Here is a 12,950-nt window from a genome sequence, read left to right on the forward strand (position 1 = left end):
TAACGGGGTGGTTGTTCAGCATAGCCCACAACATGAAGCGTTCATCTGTCCTAGTGTTCCCCAATTCAGTCCTACCCCAAATGGTGCAAGTCATAACCCTTTGAAGGTATCTAAGCACAGGGTTGTGAATGTTGCTAGCTTTGTTGGCACGTGTTATAAATTGCCTAAGGCCGGTAATGCGTTCCCAATAGAACTTAAAAACTCATAGGTGAAATTCTCATACCCTCTCATAGGTCTCAACATAGCAACCCACCCTAATCTTCCTACTAATTGAAACACATTGTCTCTAAGGCCTAGCGTAATCAAGTCATAATTATCATGTGTCGCGTCATTTTTTGGAGATCAAGGCTATTTGATTAACTTTTGACTCACTAATTTATTTCACGACTGAACATTTAATTTTTAAGAAAAAGGGGAAAAAAGTTCAAACTACCCCATTTTGAAAAGATTAAGGGTTCGGGGGTTAGTTACATAAAGGGAAGGTATTAGCACCCTTTATGTTCGTAGTACTCTACGGGAACCTCTTGATTTTATTTAATTAATGTGCTATAAATTTGCTTGCTTAAAAAGAAATTAAAGTGATGATTAAAACAAAAAGAAAGTGAGACCTAATTTATCTACATTTTTTATGATTTGGAAGGACGAGTGTCCTTTGCCTACGTACCCGTAAGGTGTAACACCCCATTAACCCAAAGCAATTAAATAATAAATAATTCATCAGAGTATTGACCCCAACGGGCATGTCACACTTCATTTTCAAAATTTCTTAAATAGAAATATAAAACTGTTTAATAAAACCTCCATAAAAAATATCATTAATCTGCAGCGGAATATTTGTATCGAAACAACAACATTAACCGTTTAAAACTCCATAAAATATCTTGGCATAAAAGCCTAATCGAAATAAATTCAACAAATCAAGCATAGGGCTACATCAGCAACTTCCAACAATTGATACATAAGGAAATGAAAAATAAATAAGAATTCCCCATCCCGTACGTATCAGAGCCCTAGACACTTGAGCCACCACCTACTACTGAGGATCACCTGCAAGTTACCCATAGGAAGGGCAACATTTTCAAGCAGAAGGGGTGAGATTCTTGATGAGATAAAACCGCAAGTGCACGGTCTTACCGAAGTAGTATGAAAAGAGTATCGTTCCGACAGGGAGTAGTTCAATTTAATTAACCTTTAAAGATGATTAGAAGAGAAGAGAATTGTAAGTTGGGGGTTTTCAAACGGTTGAAAATTAATATAATAAAAGGAGCCTTGGGATCGTTGGTTTCATCTAAATAACAAGTCCTTCTCAAACCAAAACTATAAGCTTATAATGTTATGTTAGACCTAATTCCTCAAGACAGTTTCTCTTATGTTCTTCTAGCAACCAAGCCTATTTCGCTGACTTGATTACTATCAGATTTTGGTTCCTCTAACAACCAAGCCTATTTCGCTGACTTGATTGTTATTAGTTCCCTTGAAGATCGAAACTATATGTCTCAAAGATTGCAAAGCCTATTTCGCTGACTTTGCAATCCTTGTCTAAATTCACTTGTTCGAATATCAAAGCTCCACTTTCGTTTTATGAATTGATATTTGGAATAATGGATAAACAATTATCAAACCCTCCACTTTCGTTTCCACAGTTTGATAATGGTTGATCCATGTTAAAACGGTGAATTTAGATAAGAAATTAAGGTTACATAAGATTAAGGCTTAGAGCTTGGTTCGATTAAGATTATGTCATTTAGACTTATCCAACAATCCCAAGACAAGGAGAAGTCTACTCACTCATGTTCATCGTAGACATGGGGGAGAAGAGAGAAAGCATAAAAGTAAATGACAAGAAAATAAAGGAAAAGAAAAGAACTTTAATTAGAAAAGCAATTGTCACTTATTGAATTCCAAGTAAAGATGAATATTTGTGATGGATGGCTACTCTATTTATAGCATTCGATCGACTTAAAATCTAAGCTATTACATTTGGGCTAAAAATAGAGTAGCTTAAAATCTAAGCAAAAGCAGTAAAAGGCACTCTGGAGGGTGGCACGGTTGTGCCAAGGCTAGCATGGGCCGTGGCAAGCTTCTGACTTGTGGGAGACATATTTTTGCCTCTCAATCTTCGTATTTTTGCATCCAATCAGCTCCAAGTCCCTTTCTTTTGCTCCAAGATTCAATCCATCCAATATTCTTTCATGAAATATAATAAAATGCAATTTAAAGTAAACTATCCTAAAAAGGAAATAATACTAATATAAAATCATATAAAATCTAAATAAAACTAAACTAAAAAGCATATTAAAATAGTCAATAAATGACTCATCAATTCTCAGTCAATAAAAATAATATATAATAACTTCAATTGAATCTAACACCCTACAATAACAATGATTATTCAATAAGCATAAGTATTTCATAATCAACAACAATCATCCAGATATAGCATTTCAATCAACAATATTAACTCATGAAATGACATGACACCCCACTAAGACTCCTCGATAAATGCAACTATGCATGTGGTACCATAATCAGGGCTGTGACCCACACCGCTGTCGAATGGTTAAAGCATTCTCATCAGGACATAAGTCCTCACCGCTCAACTCCGCTTTGAACAACTAGTGTTCCACCGCTTTGAACGACAAGGCGTTCCAGAGCCGAAGCTCTCCCACTTTGATGCTTATGCAACTAACCCAACCTGTGTATATCTACATACAACTCAACCATACATATGTTTCATATGACTTACAACCCCACACTTCCAACAATCCAGAACATGCCCAATTAATTATAATTATGCACATACATCAATTTCATTCAATGTAATATATAATCACTTGATTTCATACCCAGTCATCTCCAAAATTTACTAACATCAACCAAATTCGATCATCAGAGCATTTAGGAGGGTTCTGCTACCTATACAAGGATTATATAAGTTGAAAGAGATATTTTAGAATGCTCAAAAGGTCCCCTCAATGCACAAAGCAAAGTTCAGAAAGTGGCTGACTAAGGTCCACTTCGCTTAAGCGACGGCTAGTTCGCTTGAGCGACCGGCTTACAGTAAGTCTGGGTTCAGCTCGCTTACGGTTCGCTCACGATTCGCTTGAGCGAACTTCTGACATAATCAAAATGGTTTTTCGCTCACAGGGTCGCTTACAGTTCGCTTGAGCGAATCCTTGGCAGAATCAAATTTAATTTTCGCTTACCAGTTCGCTCATTGTTCGCTTAAGCGAACGGGTAAAATCGCATTCTGGTCAACTTGCTTGAATGCTCGCTTAAGCGACGGCTACTTCGCTTAAGCGACCAATCATCTGGGCAGTGCAAAAACCTACGGTTTCAGACCTCTTCTCACTCCAAAAACCCAATTTTAATCCCCTGATCACCCAAAATGTTTTCCAGCAGATGTTTACAGGTCCTATATACAACTAGGCATCTAAAGGAACACAAAACAGCCATCAACAACAACAATTACAGCTCATTCCACCATCATACACAAATTCATCAATTCATCCAATCACTCATAATTCTCAATCAATTTATGATCACAGCAACAACATAGATTAAGTTTTCATTCTGAACATTATATTACAACAGAATTAACATGATTATTACCCATTTCCCTTCAGAATCATCATCAAACCCTAACCCTCAATTTATCTTCCAAAACTATGCAATTAGGTCAATTTTCAGAAATTATAGATTATGATTATCGAGAGATAGTCTCACCCTTACCTTAGTTTTGCAGAATGATTACACAGCACAATCGGTTCCTAGGCTCTCCTCTCTTGTTCTTGCTCTTCTTCTCCCTTTTCTCCCAAAAGCTAGTTTTCTTACGTAAAAACGTTCGGACTGTTTTTCTTTCTTTTTCTAACTCCCAAAACTATAACTTCCCCTATTTTATTAAACTCCCTTAATTTTTATTAAATCCCAATTAACTCCCTAATTTCTAAAATAATAATAATTCCTCTTATTTTAGTTATTATTATAATAAACTATATAATAAAATGCACACACCACATAAATCACCAAAAATCATATAAAATCACATATGAGACTCCAAATAAATCAAAATCAAATAAAATAACAACTAGGGCGTTACATAAGGGATCAAAACCTCGTAGTTCGGGGTAGAAATTGATGTTTGATTGGTTGTGTGTTTTTTATTAGTTTTGAAAAAGATTTTAAAATGAAAAGCCAAGTGGCAAATAATAATTTGTTTGTGTTTTTTAATTTAAATGAAAATAGAGTCGAAGTAGAATTAAATTGATTAATGTTTGACTTAAGAAAATAAAATAAAATGACAGTCACTTGATTTAAGATCAAGGTTTATTGTAAAAAGTTTTTATTTTTATTTTTTGTTATTTGCATGTTTTTGTTGTTTTTGAATAATAAATAAAAATAACGTAGCAATGAAATAAAAGCATGAGAATTTTGTAGTGAGAGAATTCTGTAGTGACGTTGGATCACCACAAAATATATTTTTTTTTTTTTTGCATTTTTTATGACATAAAGGAAAAAAAAAACCTTGAAACCGAAAGGGACAGAAAGGAGTAGAAAAAGAAGAAAGACTCGTCAACACAAGTCAAAAGAGGGAGATGAGAACTTTATACCTATCCTTTTGATTGTTGTCATTGAATATTATGCCATGGTTCTTTGCCTGCACTTTCTTCTTTGGGGGAGGTCCTCCCAAAGAGCTTGCAACTTATTTTCCACTTCTCTTTGAAGCCATTGCCTTGACCTTGGTTGGATTTGGTGTGGTTTTGGTGAAGGTTGGATTTTGGGGATGTTTATTTTTGTAACACTCCTATTTCTATTAAAGCAATTAAACATGTGAATACTACATTTATTCAAGAAATAAAGGCTATGCCACATTCAAAATCCAAAAATCAATAAACATGTATATAAACCTCAACAGTTGCAGCGGAATATAAACAAGAGTAATCAACATATACATGTTATGAATAAATAATTACATCAACATAGATGCATCTCAAAAATCCCAAACATACGGGTAATCTCCAAACATAATAAAATCCAAAATAAACTAATCTAGACCGACACAACAAGCCTAGATCAGAGCCGACTAAACTCAACACCGATATCAGAGAAAGCTCCCGATATCACCAAACACAAACTCATCAAGCACTACTCCTGCACAACGTCTACCCATCCATACAGACAGGTAGGCGGTTAAAACCACTGGGGGTAAGTATTACATCATCATAATCAAAATAACAGTTAACATGAATATTTCAATATAAACATCATGCATTTGATCAATAGTAAACACAAATTAATACTTACATCACACCCCAATATCTTACATCAATAATCATCAATCACATGTATCATGAACATATATCAATTCACAATTATTCATTCACAATCACCAAATCACATATATCAATGGACGATCATTAATCACATTTCATGAACAATATCAATTTCCAATTATTCACACACAATCACCAAACACAAATATCAATAAGACTCATGTCATGATATGCACCTATTGACACATATATGCATGTGGTACAAAATCACCTCAGGGTCGTCACCCATATCCAGATCTCAAAAGATCTCTGCCATGCCGAAGCCCAATAACGAATAAAACTTCGTATCCAGATCTCAAAAGATCTCTGCCAGGCCGAAGCCCTAAAACTAGACATCAAAAGATCTCTGCTAGGCCAGAGCCCAATAATGAATAAAACATCATCTCAACACGACTATGATGCATGGACATGTATAAGGACTCGATAATGCGACAACAATCACAATTTTCTCCACAATATATAGGACAACACCCAATTATATTGTTCATCTCCACATCATTTGCATTATCAAGAAAACATGGCCATACACAATTAAATCATAGTATTCATCATCACACAACAACATGATTATCAACAATGTTATTCAACATCAACTATCACATATAGTTTCACTCATTCAAGCATTTCCTACATCATAAGTATGATAGCATATACATCTCATGATAAATATCATATCATTCATTCATACAACTTCACTTAGTTATACAGACATAGTCACCACAATTCTTAAGACAATTGGTTCAAGAAACGTTTTTGACCAAAAACCATATCAAGTGGCCACCGGCCAACATGGATAAATCTCAAGACAAAACGACACAAAGATCCACTAGACCCCTTTTACACAAGGTTAAATCTTTCATAAAAACACCCCTAGATGATTAGGATAAAGTCCCTATACTTAGAAATAAGTTTGGAAACAATTGGATCAAAGAAAATTGCATTTTTAAGGTTTTTGAAAAGACAGCATCGTGGCACGTTGGTTTCCCATCGTGGCACGATTTTTCCAGCATCAGAAGGACTGAAATTCTGGTCAAAATTGTGGCACGATGGCCCCGAATCGTGGCACGATCCTGGTGTGACAGACAACACCAGATATTTTGCTTTCACGTTTTCGCGCATAAAAATCAAACCGTTAATCTGTTTTCGATGCCGTTTTCACCTACGTGTTCATGACACTTAGCCCCATCTTAATGTACAAAAAATTCAAGTTTCAACATTCCCAAATTCATTTTCCAAAGCCTTACACAACACTAATTTTTTTCAAAACAGTTAACAATTGGATTTTCACCCGAAACCCCCAATTTTCCCCAAACGACTCGACTATCACAACTACAACATAAAAACAGAAATTCCATCAAGTTTAACTCATCCAACCACATAGACAACTCAGTCAACAACTTTGTATATCAAATTTCACTTTGGTCCTTCACATGATCATCTGGCACAACTTCACCAATACAAACAACTTATTTCATAAAATGGAATACCCATGATATTATTCAACAACAACAACATATCTACTTCAACAACACTTCATTTAGACATGAATTCAACCATAATTCAACAACACAATATCCCAATCCAACAATTTAGCAAAACACATAAGTATCCATTTTCACCAAACCAACAACAATAACAACTTATTTCACAAAAACAAAATTATGAATCATGCATACCCAAGCCATGAATTAGCATCCATAACATCACTTAACAACAACAACATCTATTGATCATGAAACTTGTCACAATTCATCAACAACCATGCATAATTCACCAATTGAGCATAATTTACAAACTACCCATTGAGCATAATCTTACTAACCACTAAAAGTAACTCTCACCAAAACTTATAATTTTACCCGTTCTCACAAAATGACCAAAATACCCCTAAGTCCAAAATGACTAAAATACCCTTCTAACACGGAAACCCATGAAAATGCACCCAATGATGAATAATCACACACAAACACATATAAACACATAATAAAAATAATTAAAATAAATCTAGCTAAAAATCGGGCTGTTACATTTTTGGTGGAAAAGGTTGGTTTAGTGATGTGGTGAAGGTTTAATTGAGTTTTAAGAGTTGGGGTGTGGAATTTGGTGATGAATTTGTGGTTTTAGGGTTAGGTTAATGGGGGCTACGAATTTGGTTGATTTTAGTTTTGATGGAGGAAAGTTGTTTTTGATTGGAGGGTTATGATTGGAGGGTTTTGAATTTGAGGGAGATATGAAGGTTTGAGGTTTTGTGGTTATGGAGGTTTTAGAGAGAAGTTTGAAGGTAGAGAGATGTTTATGGTTGAGAATGAAGGAAGAAGAAGGTCAAAAGTGTGGTTATACCTACCTGTTGATCGGGCACGACCGTGCCAACCCTAGCACGGGTCGTGCCAACTTCCAGGAATTTTGATTGTTTTTGGAATGGCAAGGTCTGGCACGGCCGTGCCAAGGTTCTGGGCTACAGGGCTTCAAATTTTTTCATTTTTTCGAATATTGCTTGGACAATTACCTACAAAACAACTTAAAACAACGAAAAACAAACAAAACAAAAGAACTTAAATGCGTGGGTTGCCTCCCACGAAGCGTGATGAGTCATTTATTGCTTACTTTTATATGCTTTTTAGTTTAGTTTTAATTAGATTTTATTTTATTTTATATTAGCATTATTTCCTTTTTAGGATAGTTTACTACAAATTGCATTTTATTTTATTTCAGGAATGAATATTGGATGGATTCAGTCTTGGAGTAAAAGAAAGGGACTTGGAGCCGATTGGATGCAAAAATATGAAGATTGAGAGACAAAAATATGTCTCCCCACAGTCAGAAGCTTGGCACGGCCCGTGCTAGCCTTGGCACGGCCGTGCCACCATCCAGAGTGCCTTTTGCTGCTTTTGCTTAGATTTTAAGCTACTCTATTTTTAGCCCGAATGTAATAGCTTAGATTTTAAGTCGAATGAATGCTATAAATAGAGTAGCCATCCATCACAAATATTCATCTTTACTTGGAATTCAATAAGTGACAATTGCTTTTCTAATTAAAGTTCTTTTCTTTTCCTTTATTTTCTTGTCATTTACCTTTATGCTTTCTCTCTTCTCCCTCATGTCTACGATGAACATGAGTGAGTAGACTTCTTCTTGTCTTGGGATTGTTGGATAAGTCTAAATGACATAATCCTAATCAAACCAAGCTCTAAGCCTTAATCTTATGTAACCCTAATTTCTTATCTAAATTCACCGTTTTAACATGGATCAACCATTATCAAACTGTGGAAACGAAAGTGGAGGGTTTGATAATTGTTTATCCATCATTCCAAATATCAATTCATAAAACGAAAGTGGAGTTTTGATATTCGAACAAGTGAATTTAGACAAGGATTGCAAAGTCAGGGAAATAGGCTTTGCAATCTTTGAGACATATAGTTTCCATCTTCAAGGGAACTAATAACAATCAAGTCAGCGAAATAGGCTTGGTTGTTAGAGGAACCAAAATCTAATAGTAATCAAGTCAGCGAAATAGGCTTGGTTGCTAGAGGAACATAAGAGAAACTGTCTTGAGAAATTAGGTCTAACATAACATTATAAGCTTATGGTTTTGGTTTGAGAAGGACTTGTTATTTAGATGAAACCAACGATCCCAAGGCTCTTTTTATATTATTAATTTTCAATCGCTTGAAAACCCCCAACATACAATTCTTTTCTCTTCTAATCATTTCCAATGGTTAATTTAATTGAACTACTCCCTGTCGGAACGATACTCTTTTCATACTACTTCGGTAAGACCGTGCACTTGCGGTTTTATCTCATTAAGTTTTTGGCGCCGCTGCCGGGGAGTAAACTAATTTGATTAACTCTTTCTTTGTGATTAGAACTCTTTTCTCTCCCCCTCTTCTTCCCTTCTTCTTTCTTTCTTTTCCTACACTTGACTTCTTGGGTAGCATAAAAATAATAGATAACATGGCTGAGGAACGCACTCTTAAGGAGTATTCAATCCCTTCTTCGGATGAGCCATGCACTATTATAGTTTACCCAACGGTTGAAGGTAGCAACTTCAAAATAAAACCTGCGCTACTAATTCTGGTACAACAAAACCAGTTTTCTGGATCACCCTCTGAAGATCCAAATTTACATATCTCAACCTTTTGGAGACTTAGTGTAACTTGCAAAGACGACCAAGAAGTCGTTAGGCTACATCTCTTCCCCTTTTCTCTAAAAGATAGGGACAGCAATTGGTTCAATTCTTTAAAGCCCGGTTCCATCACCTCATGGGACCAACTGAGACGAGAATTCCTTTGCCGCTTCTTTCCCCCATCAAAAACCGCCCAACTTAGGGGAAAGCTTTACCAATTTACTCAAAAAAACGGGGAATCTCTTTTCGATGTGTGGGAGCGTTTTAAAGAATTACTTAGACGTTGTCCACATCACGGTTTGGAGAAATGGTTAATCATCCACACCTTTTATAACGGTCTAACATCTAACACTAAATTGACTGTTGATGCAGCTGCAGGTGGTGCCCTAATGAACAAGGATTTCACAACAGCTTATGCCTTGATTGAGGACATGGCTCTAAACCTTTTTCAATGGACGGAAGAGAAAGCAATCATCAATCCTTCACCCTCTAAAAAAGAGGCAGGTATGGACGAAACCTCTTCCTTTGACTATCTATCTACCAGGGTGAATGCATTATCTCAAAGACTTGATCGCATGAGTACTTATGTTATCACACCTACCTTCTCACCTCCATGTGAAGCATGTGGCCTATCTAGTCACTCTAGCATCGATTGCAAACTAAGTAGTATTGAGCAGTTAAACTTTGTTCAGAATGGCCAAAGAGTTGTTCAAAAATCTCACATTGAACTTTTAATGGAAAACTATTTTCTTAAACAATCCGAACAGCTCCAAGAGCTTAAGGACCAAACTAGACTTTTGAGCAACTCTCTTGCTACTCTCACAACAAAGATAGACTCCATCTCCTCTCACAACAAAACTTCTGAAACTCAGCTCTCCCAAGTAGTTCATAAGGTTGACCACCCCAACAAAATGAATGCTGTTACACTTAGGAGTGGTAAGCCACTCGAAGACCCCATAAGGAGAACCAAATCCAATGACAGTGAGAAAGAGATCTGTGAACCACCATCTAGGGAAACTAGGGCAGAAAGAGAGGAACCACGAGTTGAGGAAAACACACCACCTCCCTTTAAGCCAAAAATTCCCTTCCCACAAAGGTTTGCCAAATCTAAGCTAGATGAGCAATTTAAAAAGTTCATAGAAATGATGAACAAAATATACATTGATGTGCCTTTCACCGAAGTCTTAACCCAAATGCCTACCTATGCTAAATTTTTGAAAGAAATCCTTTCTAAAAAGAGAAAAATTGAGGAAGGTGAGACGGTTAACCTTACAGAAGAATGCAGTGCCATCATCCAAAATAAATTGCCACCAAAGCTTAAAGACCCAGGCAGTTTTTCCATACCTTGTGTCATAGGGTCAGAAGTAGTGAAGAAAGCTATGTGTGATCTAGGAGCCAGTGTCAGCCTAATGCCTTTATCCCTTTACGAGAGGTTAGGAATAGGGGAACCTAAATCGACAAGGATGACCCTACAACTAGCGGACCGTTCTGTTAAGTATCCAGCTGGAATCATAGAAGATGTCCCCGTTAAGGTAGGAGAGGTATACATCCCCGCTGATTTTGTTGTAATGGAAATGGAGGAAGACAACCAAGTACCAATTCTTTTAGGAAGACCTTTTCTTGCTACTGCAGGAGCCATCATTGATGTAAAAAAGGGTAAGCTTGCTTTTAATGTCGGTAAAGAGACTGTTGAATTTGAACTTGCTAAACTAATGAAAAGTTCTTCCATTAAAGACTCTTGTTGCATGATAGATATAGTCGACCATTGCGTGAAAGAGTGCTCTTTAGCATCAACTACACATGATGGTTTGGAAGTATGCTTGGTAAACAATGCAGGTACAAAACTGGAAGGTGAGGCAAAAGCTTATGAAGAGCTGTTGAATAGAACTCCTCCAATGGAAGGTCTAAGTGTGGAGGAGTTAGTAAAAGAAGAACCAGCACTTCTACCCAAGGAGGCACCGAAAGTAGAGCTTAAACCGCTTCCATCAAATCTAAGGTATGAATTCTTGGGCCCTAACTCTACCTACCCTGTTATTGTAAATGCAAGCCTCGATGAAGTAGAAACTGAAAAGTTACTTTATGTCCTCAAGAAGTATCCTAAAGCTATAGGGTACACCATTGACGACATTAAAGGAATAAATCCTTCATTATGCATGCATAGGATACTTCTTGAAGAAGACTATAAACCCTCCATTGAACATCAAAGAAGGCTAAATCCTAATATGAAAGAAGTTGTGAAAAAAGAAGTTTTAAAACTCCTAGATGCAGGTGTTATTTATCCAATTTCTGATTCCAAATGGGTTAGCCCCGTGCAAGTTGTACCTAAAAAGGGTGGTCTCACAGTTATTAAAAATGATAAAAATGAATCCATTGCCACTAGGACCGTCACCGGTTGGAGAATGTGTATTGATTATTGGAAGCTTAATAAAGCAACCCGTAAAGATCACTTCCCTCTCCCTTTTATAGATCAAATGTTAGAAAGGTTAGCTAAGCATTCACATTTTTGCTACTTAGATGGTTATTCCGGATTTTTCCAAATACCCATTCACCCTAATGACCAAGAAAAGACGACTTTTACATGCCCCTTTGGGACCTTTGCCTATAGAAGGATGCCTTTTGGTCTTTGTAATGCCCCTGCTACTTTTCAAAGATGCATGATGTCAATTTTTTCTGACTTTGTTGAAAAAATAATGGAAGTTTTTATGGATGATTTTTCTGTGCATGGATCTAGTTTTGATGATTGTCTGACTAACCTTGAAAAAGTTTTGGAAAGATGTGAACAGTTGAACCTAGTCTTAAATTGGGAGAAATGTCACTTCATGGTAAGAGAAGGAATTGTCCTAGGACACTTGGTCTTCGACAGAGGTATAGAGGTAGATAAAGCAAAAATCGAAATTATTGAAAAAATGCTACCTCCTACCTCAGTCAAAGAAATTAGAAGTTTCCTAGGACATGCAGGGTTCTACTGCCGTTTCATTAAAGATTTTTCATCAATCACTAAACCACTAACAAGCCTCCTTCTTAAGGACACAGACTTTGTGTTCGATGATGCTTGTTTGCAGGCATTATGCAGGTTGAAAGAAGCACTAATCACTGCCCCAATCATACAACCACCATATTGGAGTTTGCCCTTTGAAATAATGTGTGACGCAAGTGACTATGCGGTTGGAGCGGTGTTAGGTCAGAGAAAGGAAAAAAAGATGCATGCCATATACTACGCCAGTAAGACCCTAGATGGGGCACAGGTAAATTATGCCACAACAGAAAAATTATGCCAAAAATCATTGTTTACACAGATCACTCGGCCATAAAATACTTGCTAAACAAAAAAGATGCCAAACCGAGATTGATCCGATGGATTTTGCTCCTCCAAGAATTTGACCTTGAAATAAAAGATAAAAAAGGTATAGAAAATGTTGTCGCTGACCACTTGTCCCGACTTCGGGAGACCAATGATGATGAGTTACCCTTGGATGATTCCTTCCCGGATGACC

The 12,950-nt window shown here is 36.5% G+C and overlaps 1 non-coding gene across 1 annotated transcript; it reads right to left on the reverse strand.

Annotated features, from left to right (window-relative positions):
* Positions 1–9,650: 9,650 nt before the first annotated feature.
* LOC120577789 (small nucleolar RNA R71) lies at positions 9,651–9,757 on the reverse strand. The gene has a single exon (XR_005643771.1). It is a non-coding gene; the product is annotated as a small nucleolar RNA R71 (small nucleolar RNA).
* Positions 9,758–12,950: the final 3,193 nt, after the last annotated feature.

This window comes from Medicago truncatula, chromosome 8, assembly GCF_003473485.1.
Source record: "Medicago truncatula cultivar Jemalong A17 chromosome 8, MtrunA17r5.0-ANR, whole genome shotgun sequence".
Lineage (NCBI taxonomy): Eukaryota > Viridiplantae > Streptophyta > Magnoliopsida > Fabales > Fabaceae > Medicago > Medicago truncatula.